Source organism: Oxyura jamaicensis, chromosome 14, assembly GCF_011077185.1.
Source record: "Oxyura jamaicensis isolate SHBP4307 breed ruddy duck chromosome 14, BPBGC_Ojam_1.0, whole genome shotgun sequence".
Taxonomy (NCBI): domain Eukaryota; kingdom Metazoa; phylum Chordata; class Aves; order Anseriformes; family Anatidae; genus Oxyura; species Oxyura jamaicensis.
The window spans coordinates 11,564,119-11,578,484 of NC_048906.1; positions in this window are offsets into that span (position 1 = coordinate 11,564,119).

Consider the following 14,366-nt stretch of genomic DNA (forward strand, 5'->3'; position numbering starts at 1 on the left):
GTGGATTTCACTTGTGCACAACGTGAGGCTTCTTACCCTCTTGTCACTTCAGCAGCTGGTCCAAACTTCCTTGTGGCGGAGCCCCGATGCTGGTTTCTGGGCATCTTTAAACTCGTGATGGGGACACATCTGCACTGAAAGGATCTTCGATGCCCAGCCCACGTTGAACAGGGCATGACTCCCCTCCGAGGGCTTGCTGAGGGCTGTCCAGGATCCGGCCCCATGCAGGGACGTGCGGCTTCTCTGTCCTGAGCCTCCCCGTTGGCCTCTGGGGGCTCGGCACCACCACACTGCCATGGTCCCACCACACAGCAGCAGCCAGACCATCCCAGGCCAATCTGCTCCATCAAGCAAATCACTCATTTGCTGCCTAATTAATTAACAGGTTATTAATTAAAACAGAATAGTACCAGATTCAGCACCCAATCCAAAATCTCCACTCATCACCGTAGGGTATTAACCCAGCACCCAACTCTCCCTACCATACGCACCCCTCACTTCTGGCATTTAATGCAACGCCTGCCTGTTGTCTTCTTCATAGAACTGGGATGAGGGATCGTGCTGAAGGCCCTTATCAGGTTGAGATACATCCCATCCACTGCTTCACTGCTGTCTTATGAAGGAAGCTAGGTTAGTTGGAAATAATTAAACAGCTATTTCTTAAATTACATCACTATCAAAATGACTCTAATGAGCTCCTTTGTGCCCTTTTTCACAGAATCACAGAATCACAGAATTTCTAGGTTGGAAGAGACCTCAAGATCATCGAGTCCAACCTCTAACCTAACACTAACAGTCCCCACTAAACCATATCCCTAAGCTCTACATCTAAACGTCTTTTGAAGACTTCCAGGGATGGTGACTCCACCACCTCCCTGGGCAGCCTGTTCCAATGCCTCACAACCCTTTCAGTAAAGAAGCTCTTCCTAACATCTAACCTAAAACTCCCCTGGCGTAACTTTAGCCCATTCCCCCTCGTCCTGTCACCAGGCACGTGGGAGAACAGGCCAACCCCCACCTCTCTACAGCCTCCTTTAAGGTATCTGTAGAGAGCGATAAGGTCGCCCCTGAGCCTCCTCTTCTCCAGGCCCAGCTCCTTCAGCCGCTCCTCGTAGGACTTGTTCTCCAGGCCCCTCACCAGCTTCGTCGCCCTTCTTTGGACCCGCTCAAGCACCTCGATGTCCTTCTTGTAGCGAGGGGCCCAAAACTGAACACAGTACTCGAGGTGTGGCCTCACCAGAGCCGAGTACAGGGGGACGATCACCTCCCTAGCCCTGCTGGTCACACTATTTCTGATACAAGCCAGGATGCCGTTGGCCTTCTTGGCCACCTGAGCACACTGCTGGCTCATATTCAGCCGACTGTCCACTATCACTCCCAGGTCCTTCTCTGCCTGGCAGCTCTCCAACCACTCATCTCCCAGCCTGTAGCTCTGCTTGGGATTATTACGCCCCAGGTGCAGGACCCGGTACTTGGCCTTGTTAAACTTCATGCAGTTGACCCCAGCCCATCGGTGCAGCCTATCCAGATCCTCCTGCAGAGCCTTCCTACCCTCGAGCAGATCGACACTCGCACCTAACTTGGTGTCATCTGCAAACTTACTGAGGGTGCACTCAATGCCCTCGTCCAGATCATTGATGAAGATGTTAAAGAGGACCGGCCCCAGCACCGAGCCCTGGGGGACGCCACTAGTGACTGGCCTCCAACTGGATTTGACTCCATTTACCACAACTCTCTGGGCCCGGCTATCCAGCCAGTTTCTAACCCAACGAAGCGTGCGCCAGTCCAAGCCAAGAGCAGCCAGTTTCTTGAGGAGAATGCTGTGGGAGACGGTGTCAAAAGCCTTGCTGAAGTCAAGCTTTGTGCTTGCCCTTCTGACACCTCTCCTGTTGTCCCTGTGGCCTGGAAAGTGATTGCTTGTCTGGGTTGTCAGAGAGCTCCTGATGCAGCAGACACCAGTCCTGGGCCTCACAGGGCTGCTCCTGCAGCCTCTCCTCCTCTGTCCAAGGCTGGGGAGTGTCCTGGCATGGCAGCCTGAAGCTCCGGGCACGGAGACCAAGTCCTCCTGCTGGGCACCTCTGTCCATCTTCAATGCCCCCCGTTTCTCCTTCAGGGCAAAGGCAGCTCCACCACCCTCCTTCCCACCTGCCCCGTGCAAGCAGTGACCATTCACCCTCCTGTCCCAGCAGGGAGCTCCGCCACGACACTGATACCCCTAGAGCTTCGGTTACGAGCTCGGATCATTGGCTGGCCATTCCCAAACTGCCAAATACCACCCCAGGCTTTGTGTTTTCCCAGAGCCCAGCCGAAGCCATTAGGTGATCTCCATTCTGTGTGCTGCAGAGCAGCGTGCTGCACTCGCTTGGGTGAAAGCCCTGCACCCGGGGCCGGCGGTGCCGCTGGGGCCGAGGCGAGAAGCCCCAGAGCACCCCCAGGCACCCAAGGCAAGGCCCCCCTGCCCGCTCCTCGCTCCCCCCAGAAGCTGAATTGAAACTTGCAGTTTAAATGAGCTCATTTTGCTTCACAGGCTGCAAGCCCCGGTGAGTGCACCGCTCCCCTCGCGCACCGTCGCAGTGTGCCGTTACTGTCGCTGCAAGAGAGCTGCAGCTTATTTCAAGGTTGAATTTGCCCGGCTTCAGGTCCCCGGGACATTTACATCTCTGGAAACAATCTGGGGGCTGCTTTCTGTGGTCACATCTCCGGTCAGGAGGCTGGTTTCTAACAGCCCGATGTCGCCGTGTAACCACTTTCTTTATATTCTCTGTTTTTTAATGTTAGGGAGGACACATTTTATTTTTCAGGCTTTTCTTTGCAATTGCAAGGACTGGATACCTTTTGGATGACGACAGCTGAGAATCTCATGCATTTGTGTGGCTGCAACCAATGACTTTAAAAACTACTTTAACTAAATCACTGCCCAGGATTTATCAAAGACTCACAAGGCTGATGTACATGAGAGCTACTGACACGCGGCACACAGCATATGAGCCCTAAAGTACCTAAAATTATCTTGTGTTATCTTTTGAAAATATGTCTCCACCCTCCATTCAGAATGACAACTTTTGGCAACAACAAGAAAACAGAAATGACAGATGGTAACAAAATCTGGTACACAAACATGACAGTAGGCAATATAATGAACATTTCACCCACTCCTTCATTTATGCTAATCATTGCTTTTGAGCAACCTGAATTGTTATGCCAGACAGCAGTGGATCTGAAGCATGGCATATCAAATCTCAGAGGGCCACCAACCTGAAACCAGAATAAAACCCCCACCGGGCTGCTCATTGTGAATGAAATTAAAGTATCGCTAAACTGCTCTGACGTCTGCTGAAAAATCCCCCCGGTTCCTAAAAAGCACATCAGAAACAGAACCAATTCGTGCCCTGAAAAATGCTACATCCACAAAATACAGGTAGTCCAATTTTCCTGTTATCCGAACCTTCACCATGTTCAGATGAAGCAGCAAAAAGTTGCAGGCAAAGGTGAGAATTAGCGTTTTTGCATTAAATGCACATTGTGCTATCAAAACATTATTATGGCGACAACATTTTTCTTTTAAAAATTCTTCCCTCTCAGACGAAGATCTCTGGTAAGAACTCAGTCCCCAAGGGAAAATGTTTACTTTCCCGTTTGAAGGCCACTTATCTCGCACTGACATTCTCCGTGGAAGGTGCTAGGTCATCCACAAAACTCCCTTTATTTCCTCTAGAATTTTTTATTATTATTATTCTTCCCACAGCCTCATGTACTGGACAGTATCCCCGTTCAATTATTCTGAAGACCTGCTGGTAGCCTCTGATGCAGAGGTCTGTGAGACTGAGACCATTCCTCCCCTTCCTGCCCTGCCATTTCAGTGCTTCCTCCTACGCCTCCTACAAAGGTTCCTGGGGTGGGGTGAGGACCTAAAAACATCTCAGAGGCACCTTGGAGAGCATCACCAACACCTGTTTGTTCTCCTGAGGGAATGAAATACGTTTTCCCACAAATAAATAGCCACTGCTTTCAGGAAGAAGAGGCAATCTTGAGCAATTGCCCTCACAGTTGGCCAAGATGCGTAATTGTACAAAACTGTATCAATTTGCAATTATAAATGAGGCCAGTCCTCCTTTATGAAGGTTTCCAGACACTTCTCTTTATAAGACCTGATTTTCATTTGCTTACAACCCTGTCAAACGTTACCTACATTAGATGAAATGCTCTCTTCTCGGGCCAGAATCACAGTGAAAACTCCTCCCAAAAAATTAAATTTCAGCCAAAACATTTCAGTTGCTTTTGAGGAAAAATAAATAAATACTACACGCTTTTGGTAGCCTTCCAGTCAGCACTTCTACAAGTCCTACGCTCAGCCCCAGGAGAAGGGGCTGGAGAGGTTCTTTTTGCCCGCGGTGCATCCCCCATCGGCCTCGTGGGGTCTGGCTGACCTGCTGCCATCCTGCACAGCGGTCGGGAGTGATGCTGCTGTCCTGCCCTTGAAAGAAGGCTGTTTTGGACTCGTAATGCTCCTCCCCAGCCGGTTCGTGCCCTGCGGCTGGCTCCCAGTCTTTGCACTGTCTCCACTGATAGCAAGAACACGTTGTGAGGTCTCACCGTCCCTGCTCCGATCCCAAATCAGATCAATGCCCTTTTGGAAGCCTCTACACAAGCACGCTCCAGAACCTCTTTGAGTCACTTCTCATCTCTCCCTGTAGACCAGGACGCTCACAGACCATCCGATGGCTGCGGACAGCACGGCAGCGTTGGGATGACCCCAGCAGCAGGATAGCCCCGGCCTGGAGATCAAAGAACCACAGAATCACTCAGGTTGGAAAAGACCTACGAGATCATCAAGTCCAGCCACCAACCTGACCTACCGAGTCCCATCACTCAGCCACATCCTTGCTGCCAGGTCCACGAATCTCTCAGACACCTCCAGGGGTGGGGACACCACCTCCCTGGGCAGCCCGTTCCCATGCTTGACCACCCTTTCTGTGAAGAAATTCTTCCTGATGTCCAACCTCAACCTCCCCTGCCATACCTTGAGGCCGTTTCCTCGTGTCCTGTCACATGTCATCTGGGAGAAGGGACCAACACCTCCTTGCTGCAGCCTCCTTTGAGGAAGCTGCAGAGCATGGCGAGGTCTCCCCTCAGCCTCCCATGCTCCAGCTAAGCAGCTCCAGCTCCTGCACTGCTCCTAAGTCCTGCTTTCCAGTCCCTACCCCAGTGTCCTTGCTGTCCCCCACACATGCTCGAGCAACTCGGTGGCCTTCTTGTAGCGAGGGGCCCCAAACTGAACCCAGTACTTGAGGCGCAGTCTCACCAGTGCCGCATACGAGGGACAGTCACCTCCCCAGCCCTGCCGGCACGCCATGCCGGGGCTCAGCCAGTGCCGGTGCGAGGCTCCCCGCGACCTCGGGCCTGTGTGCGGCTGTGAGCCCCGCGTGCCCTCTGTCCTCTTTCCCCGTTCCAAGCCATGCCAGCACGGCTGAGCTGCTGGCCAGGACTGCTGCGTTAACGTGGGGCCTGGCACCCCATAGGTACATCTGCTGCAGCTTAAAAGAGATGCAAAAACTGAGGTTTTTGGCGCCTTGGGGTTTTGCCAGGGGCCGGGCCAGGATGCAGCCCTGCTGGTGCAGGGACCCAGCAGCCTCTGGCCCTCCCCGCATCTCCAGCTCGGGCTTTGCCCGCTCGCTGGACATGCTCAAAGTTCACGGTGCTATAAATACCCCAGTGCGGGGCTTGCCAGGGCCGCGGGGTTAGCGTTAGCGGCTGCTAAAACCAAACGGGGTTTAATTGCAATTAACCCTTTGGGCTCATGGCTCCCCATACGCGGTTTGAAAAAGAGGAATCCTCTGGTTCCAAGATGTTTCTAAAGCCAGAAGAGTGCAGCAAATGCCTTCTTTGGGCTGGTTCCTGCTGGAAGCGTCCCAGGGCTCGTTCTGCACGGCGGGGACACGCAGGCTGTGGCCAGCCCTGCTCTGGCAGCAGTGGCTGCTGCGGTCCTTGTGTGGGCTGGGGGCTCCTCCAGAAGAGGTGGGGACTGGGGGCACAGCGTGGTGGGGCCTGGACATCCCCTGGGGGACGGTGCTGTGGGGCCAGCCCCTCTCGCACCCCACACGATGCTGCAGAGCCCCATGTCTCGCACCCTATGGCTCCACGCAGCCCCACATGGCCCCACGCTGCCCAGCCCGCACCCCCTGCCCCTTCCCCACATGCGAGTCCTGGTCTTCACCACAGAGAAGGAGAAAAGTCCAACACCCCTGAGGGCAACAGAAATGCACCCAGGTAGGGCAGGGTTGTGAGCCAGCTTCCACCCCCCCACCATTCCCTGTAACCCCACGGGCACATCGACCCCACACCGGGCCAATTCCTGTGCTCCATCCCTGCCCTGGGGACAACCCCAGTCCCTGGCACTGCAGAGCCTGGGGCATCACCAGCAGTGGGGTCATGAGGCTCCCTGACACCCACAACTGTACAAAGCCACTTTGTGGTGCCAACGTGCTTTTTGAACCGTTTCCCTGCCATGTACCTTACCAGAGCGTGCCTCGGCCAGGCTGGGCTGACGCAGACCGTCCGGCCTCCAAGGAAGGGCCTCCTCCTGCTTTTGTCCTTCTCAGACCACGAGAGGCAGAAAGCACGGAGCTGACAGCAGGGACGGACCCCATGTGCCGGGCTTTTGCCCCAGAGATCCTTGGCCCCACAAACTGAAACAGCCCCGTTTCAGCCTTCAAAACAGCGCTTTTTGGGGACCTTTGTCCTTCAAAACATCACACCTTTGGGTACTTGCCCCCAGGCTCCCTCTCTCCCCCATAGCCGGGGGATGCTGAATGCCTCCTCACTGCTGCCAGCCGCAGCTGCAGTACCCAGTGCTCACTCGCCCAGGTTGGGGGTTTTGGGGTGATCGCTCCTGCTGCCAGCAGCCCTTTGGGGGCAGGCAGGGCGCTGAGCCCTGGTCCCTGGGGCTTCCCCTGCTGCAGCCGGCGCGGGGGTGGCACTAGGGGGAGGTAAAGGCCGGGACATGCGGGTGCTCCTGGTGCTGTGTCCCCGTGTCCCCAGGGCCACCCTGCCCCAAGCTGCAGCTTTCTGCGGGTGGCAGTCCCTCGGCTTTGCAGGGGCTTTCCCGGCATCTTTGGGAACGGTGCCCAGGGCTTCCTGGCTTTTACATGTACTTGCAGCTGCCGTGCCGGCTGCAGGTAGCACAGGGGCACTCAAAACCAACCCCAGAAGGAAAACAGTGCCCGGCACACAAAGCAGGGCCCAGCAGGGACAGAGATGTTCTGGTATGGAAGCAGAGGGGGATGGATGCTGCAAACCTCACCTGAGAACTCAGCCCACGCCTGTGCTGCAGCACCACCGTACCGGGCACCTCCAGGGCTCCCTGGGAGCAGGAGCAGCAGGAGCTGCCCCCCCAGAGCTGCCCCATCCTGCAGGTTCCCACAGATGCAGCCACCTGGTAAGCAGGGTGGGATGGGAGTTCCATGGGGCAGCAGCAGCACAAGAAACACATATTTTGCTCATATTTTCTATGGATTGAAAAAGAAAAGAGAAAACTTTTCTTTTCCAGGAGAGGGATTCAGAGACCCGCTGGCACACATCCTCACCTAACACAGGCTCCACACGCGATGTCGGTAAATGTCCACACGTCACCCACGATGCCATCAAACCACGGTGCGGTGCCCTTGGGTCTGTGCTCGCCGTGCACATCCCTGAGCTCCCCCTGGAAGCCTGAGCACCTGCCCCCACGCCCACCACCCGGCCCCAGTGACAGGGGTTTTATCCCCCTGACTCGGCAGGGGCTCCCTCCACAGCTCCTGGTGCCAGAGGGGAGCTGGATGCGGCTGGAGGATGCCAACCCCAGTGCTCGAGCCTTTCTACCTCCCCTGCCACAGCTTAGGGAGGGAGCTTTGCTGTGAGCGGGCCCCCACGCCTGGGGCCACACCTCAGCAGTGTTGCCCACCGTGCAGCCGCAGCTCAAGTCGTGCTGAGGGACCGGAGATTTTGGTGTGTCCCCAGCACAAGCATTGGGTGTGGAACCCCTCAATATGCAGCACCGCCATCCCTCGCTAAGGTTTACAAGTTTTTAGAGCTCCAGATGACGACAATTCTTCAATATCCCCTCTGAAACTGAGTCTCTGGCTGTGCTGGAGGGAAAAAGGGGAGCTGGGGTGGCTGGTAATTGGATAGGGACATTGGCACTGGACCAGGGAGGCTGGATGCAATAAGGGAGCCAGGCAGAGGGCTCTCAGGACGGGGTGTTATCCGAGCCCCTCTGGGAACAAGGTGTCTCTGCCATGATGTGAGCTGGCAAGAGTGAGAGAAGGGAACGAGCTCTCCGTCAGCACTTTGCTATGCGTGGCGGCTCCCCGTTCCCAGCCCGCCGGCCACACGCACTTACCGCTGTGTCGACGGGACGCCGGCCTCAGAGCTGCACAGCTCCGGGGCTGCTGCTGCCAGGACAAGAGCTGCAGATCTGCACCGAGCCCTGCTGGTGTTTCCCAGCCGAGACGCTCCCTGCGCCCAGCACCCAACTGCAGCATCTCCGGCTCCGCAGCCCCAGCTCCCTGGGGCTGCCCCGGTACAGACACACAGCCCCAGCACCACGGGCACCTGCACCGCCGCCTGTCCAGCAGGTCTGCGGCTTCATGAGGCAGCCTGGAAGAAAAGGCTCCTTTTTATGCTATGCTTGAGTGGAGTTAAATTATTAAATTATCTAAATTAAATTATTACAATTATTTACTATAATGCAATTAAATTGCAGCACCCCCTGCGATTCTGCTTGTGGCACCTGGTGCTGGGACTGCAGCGCACCTCTCCCTTGGCGGAATGCTCGTACAGGGAAGGAGGCGATGGCAGGAGTGAGGGCATGCCTCGTCAAGAGGAGCCGGCACGGGGCGGGTTATAAACTTACTGACTTCTGTGGCATTTGGTGGTGTTGTCCACATGGGAGAGGAGCTGGCCACCGGGGAAGGCTCTGGTGCTCCGAGCTCCTGCCAGCGGGCTGGAGCGCAGCCTGCATGGTCAGGCGGCCAGACCTGGAGGCGCTGCTGCAGAAGGCCCCAGCGGGCTCCGGAGTGCTCCTGTGGTCCTGCCTGCAGCTTTGCTCCTAGCACCAGCAGCAACCCAGGGATTCACTGCCGAGACGGACGGATGGCTCCCATCGCGATTACGGCTGCGGCCGCTGGAGTACTGCTACAGCAGCACCTTTGGAATCACAAAAAATAGCTTTCTACTGAAAACCACGTCCATCATCGAGGTGTTGAAGCTTCAGGATTCCCCCTGGTGCGGGGGCTGGAGTTTGGACACCTCGGAGATGTTTCTATGTTGTTCTTCATTTTTTATTCTATGTTTTGCTCTTAGCAAATCATTCCACAGGTAATGCCGCACACGCAGCCTGGTGCTCGCCAAGGGCTCCCGCTCATAGCCGCCTCGTGCCAAGCTGATGTGGATGCTTGTCTTAAAGCTTCAAGTACAAAGCATATGCAGGACAGATGGATATGAGGTTTACAAGATAATTAAGGACATTAATGAAGTTCATTTGCATCTAGCTCTTAAATTCCCATAAACTCCGCAAAGCTGTGAAATGAGAAGTGCTGCTCGACACCACAAAGCGACAAAGCTCAGTTACCAACAGCAAAACAATGATTAACAAGTGAGAACAAAAGCCTGCTGCATTCCCGAGCCGCCCGGCCCCAGGGGCTGCGCAGCGGCCGAGCGCATCCTTGGCAGGTCCCCGCTCCCCCAAGTGATGTGGCGAACCCGCGCCGAGCGACGCAACGAGCGGGTGCTTAAGTGGCAACGTTAATTGAATACAAATCGCTTACGGGCCTTTGGCTGGACTAAACGTTATGAAACCAGGGAGAGCGGGGAATAAAATATTGCTCCGAAGACAGATTTGGCCCCAGAGAGGGAGGAAAAGCTTCTTCAATGCCATGGAAATCAAAACCAGTTCCCAGGGTGAGGAGCCCAGCTTGGGCTCCCTGGGGAAAGCCCCAAGGAGACCCCAGGGGAACTGGGGCAGGGGCAGCATCGCCACTCCCTGACCGCCTTCCACGCTGCTGGAGCTGGAGGGCACCCATGTCCCCGCTCCCCCCCGGGCAGGATGCACTCTCAGGTTCTCACCTCCCAGAAGGTTGAACAGCCTCGTGAGGTGGGACTGCTCTGGGTGCCACAGCACCGAGCGCTGGGGCAGCTCAGGCTTTTGCATCTCTTCATGACCCCAGAGGTGACAGCGGCTCCTCCAGAACAGCCGACCCCTGGAGCAGCACGGCTGGGCAGGGCACCAGCCTGGGACCTCCACACCACGCTGCTGGGAGCAAGGAGCGAGCCAGTACTCACGTTCCAGCTGTCTGGGGGCATCCCGGTGCATGAAGAAGCAAGAAGCCGTCTGCTGCAGAGCTTCCTCTGCTCGTGGCATTACTGGGGCGCGGGACCCCCGCAAGGCGATGGCCCGAGGACACGGCATCACCCCTGGCATGGCCCCCTGGGAACAGCAATGAGACTTGGGAGATTTTGGGGCTTTTCTCATTCCCAAAGTCCCCTACTAAGCTAAACACACGTGAGCCACTATCTTTAAATACACCTAACGCATCCTTCACTGCAGGGAAAGACAGGAAACTGGAAAATGGGGCAGCTTTGGGAGAAAACACAGGACTGAAAAGGAAAACAGAAGGACTGGGTTTATTTGAAATGCCTTTATAAGATTTATTAAAAAATATCCCTTGGCAGTTCACAATCACCATGATCTACAATAGAAAACCCACTGGATAACATCTGAACAGTTTTCACCTACAACAGGCGGCCAACACCCAGGCACACTGAGCAGCGCCTCGATATGCGCGTTGGCACAAAACCCCGGGCTGCCATCGAGTGACGTGGTGCAACCGCTGGCTCTGGCTGCAGGGCCAATCGCACCACGCGCGCACGACGTGTGCTCTGATACTTACCTCGTCTTCAGAAATAAGTATTTAAAATACGGGGGAAAGCAATAAATCAACACCCTCAGGGGAGACAAATTTCACCTCTCCGTGGTTCCAGGACAAAGCTCGTGGTGCGACGCTGCTGCAGCCCGATGGGCAGCGGGGGAAAGGGAACCCGAGGCTCCCGAACGCGGCGTCTGCCTGAACCCCACGAGAGGCTCAGCACAGCCCCGTCCTCGGTGCCCGGAGGCAGGGAAAGGTTCGGCGTTTACGGACACGGTGACTGTGGGCATCTGTGCGCACCGGCAGGCGGGAGCGGAGCACAGCACCTGGGCTCAGCGGGTGAGCACAGACCTAGAGGCAGCCTTCAGATCTTCCAGCTCGAGGCCTTGCTTTGCCAGGGCTCAGGACAGTCCTCCGACAAGTTTGTCTCCCCGTTACACCCAGTGAAAACACAATGGGATGCTCCAAGGGAGGTGGACACAGATTGCACTGCCCATGGCAGCCCAGCACAACGCGTTCACCTCTTTCTGCTGGCCGGACTCGCATTTCAGAAATGTTAAGGCTCGTCTCCACAGACAACCACTCCCGCGAAAAGTGACTTCTTGTCCTGTGGACTCTTGCTCCAGAATAACAACGTCCTACTCCACTATTAAAGCAGATTAAAATAATTTGCAGAATAACCCATCCAGGCTGTTTGCTAAAGAAAAACCATCTGTCTTAAATCCATGCCCAACTTAACCGCGACGAGCTCCCTGGCGCACCGAGCCCCGGGCTCTCACCGCCGTGGTGGCGGCCGCAGAGACGTGGCCGAGGCCCCGGAGCAGCGCTGAGACGAGGACGAAGCAGGGGGGGGGATCCTGCTCCTGAGCTGCCGGGAGCGCGGCGGCCGTTCAGTGCCGAGCAAGGCACCGAAGTGCAGCGGGCCTACGTTCTGGGCTACGTGACAAATTCCTGCAGCATTTAAAATGCCGTCTAAATATGCACCTAATCAAAAATTAACTCGGTGGTTTCATGATTTATCAAAGAAACATTGTAAAATGCCAGATCCAGAACAAAGGGCTCCAAAAACTGCTGTTCCAAACTATTATACTTCGAAACAATGTGCAAACGGCACAGGATTGCGTTTGAAGTTGTGCTGAAGCAAAAATAAAAAAGCAAACAAATTTTAAGTTGACATAGTGTATTGTGAGTCACCTTCTCAGCTTTTCTACATCTAAGATAGCGTGAAATGGTCTGCGATACAGTAAAAGTTTAATATACAGTTGATTACAGATCCGTAGTAACGAGTCAGAGATAACACGCGGCTTATCTATATACATATATAGCTTAATATTTCACAGATACAACTTTTCTCCATTTCTGCTTTGTCAACGAAGCATATGCAGAGTATTTACATTAAGCCGCTGCGCGGAAGCCCCGTCCCCCAGCAAAGCGACCCGGCAGAAGCGCCGAGCTTCCCCGCAGGGCGCTTGTAAACAGCGCGGTTCTGTCCTTCTGCAGAAAGGGAGGGGAGAAGGTAGTGTGAACACGGCCCTTGCGAGGATGGGAAGAGAAAGAAAACAAAGACGTCATGAAGAAACAATTTCCAGCTAACCTGGATACTTTAAAATGTTTTCATTTGCCTTTTTTTTTTTTTTTTTTTTTTTTTCCTGAACTGGAAACTGTTCTCATTGAATGTTTAACACTTTCCATACGATCTCCACGTGTGCTTAGGCAAGGACAGGCAGCGCTGAAGTCTCCGTACCACGTCGAGGCAGCGGCCCCGCCGGACGCGAGCCGGCTCGGATCTGGGTTCCTCGCTTCCGCCTGGCCAAACCCCACCACGGCTCCGGCCCCGACGCCGTGGTGTTGCCCCGCGTCGGGGCCGAAAGGGAAAGGAGGTGGCCAGTCCCCACCACCACCAGAAAGCTTTCACGCCAGGTTAAAAGCAGCATTTCACAGAAAGAAGGAGCTGTTATGAGAAATGCAATGTGATGGCAAGCCCTGCAGGAGCGAGGCGACTTTCCTGAGAGCACCGGGGGAGCCTTTCTACGTGTTCCTGGTGGATTCGGCGAGCGCGGCCAAGGTCCTTTGCGTCTCTGGATGCTCCTGTTACCTCCTCACGGACAGGAGACATCCATGGCTAAAAATTCCTAAGTATTCGGCACAAACCTGAACCTGTGCTTTGTCTCTCAGCAGGCGTTAGCAGTCGTTAAGGCTCTTGGCTTTAAAGAGTTTATTACTTTGGAAGATTGAAGTTGTACTCGCAGTAGGGTGCAACAAGTCTGTCTCGGCACGTATACGCATGCGCACGTGTATCTCAACACGGCCTCAGAAAACCAGCGGTGACAAATGAAATCTGGGAAGGGCATGCTGGCGGTGGGGGAGTCCCGAACCTCTACGCACGGAGAAAACCGCCGCAGGTGCTGGTGCCAGCCCAGAGGTGACCCCAGTGCCCTGCAGAACGCCGCGATACCACCAAAACCCTCCCTGGGACGCTCCTGGGGGCACCAGCGAGACGGAGGTACCCAGCTCACGTCTCAGATAAACCCCAGACGAAACGCTGCTCCTGCTGGGATCAAGGCAAAGAGTCAAGGATGCTGCAGAGGCAAGCGCCTTCCTGCTGCACGCACAGCCCGTTCGTCGCTGCACCACGCGCTGCATTTCTTCCTGCCCCGGGCCTACGTCTTCCCACAACCAAACGATACAAACCGCCTCTGAATCGCGCGCTAATATTCAGCCAATGCAAGAATTTAGAAACAGGCGAACTCATCAGTGAGTAAGGGAGAAAGAGTAAAAGTTGAGACAGTCACTTTGACGCGAGTGCACTGATATCCTCGGAAAGCTCAAGCTGTGGACACACACAGGAGCTGCGGCGCAACGCGGTGCCCGGCCAGGTACCTCGGGTACACAGCGGCTCAAGCGACCACGAATGATGCGCTAGGCGAGGGCAGCACCGGTCAAAGAGCTGAAACTTGACATTTTAGAAGCTGCTCCCAGCCACCGCCTTCTCTGCAGTTCTTCAGATTCAGTGAATGCTGCAGCTCCTAGAGATCAAAATACGTGCTGCTACAGCGAGCCAAAGACCAATGCAAGAACAGCGTAAAACACGTACAAAGTACGACCGAGGGCTACGACGCGGCGGCCTCGGGGCCTTCCCAGAACCATAAAACACGAGCGACTGCTTCCCCTGCACCAGCGCTCAGCCCCACGTGCGGAACGGCTGCTCCCCGCGACACGCAACGTGCGCAGCCAGGATAGCCCCTGCACCCGGGGCTGCCCTGCTCCTCTCCCAGCCAACTAATGGACGCTAAAAAACCATGGAAAAAAGCTTTAAATGTCTTCTACCCGTTTTTTCTTTCTTTTTTTTTTTTTTTTCCCCAAAATAATCTTAAAATCTAATATTGCCTCTTGAATGTAAAAAGCAAACATTTCTCTGAGTCACATAGCCAGATTTCTCAGCTGAAGACCAAAGTTTAGCTCCTT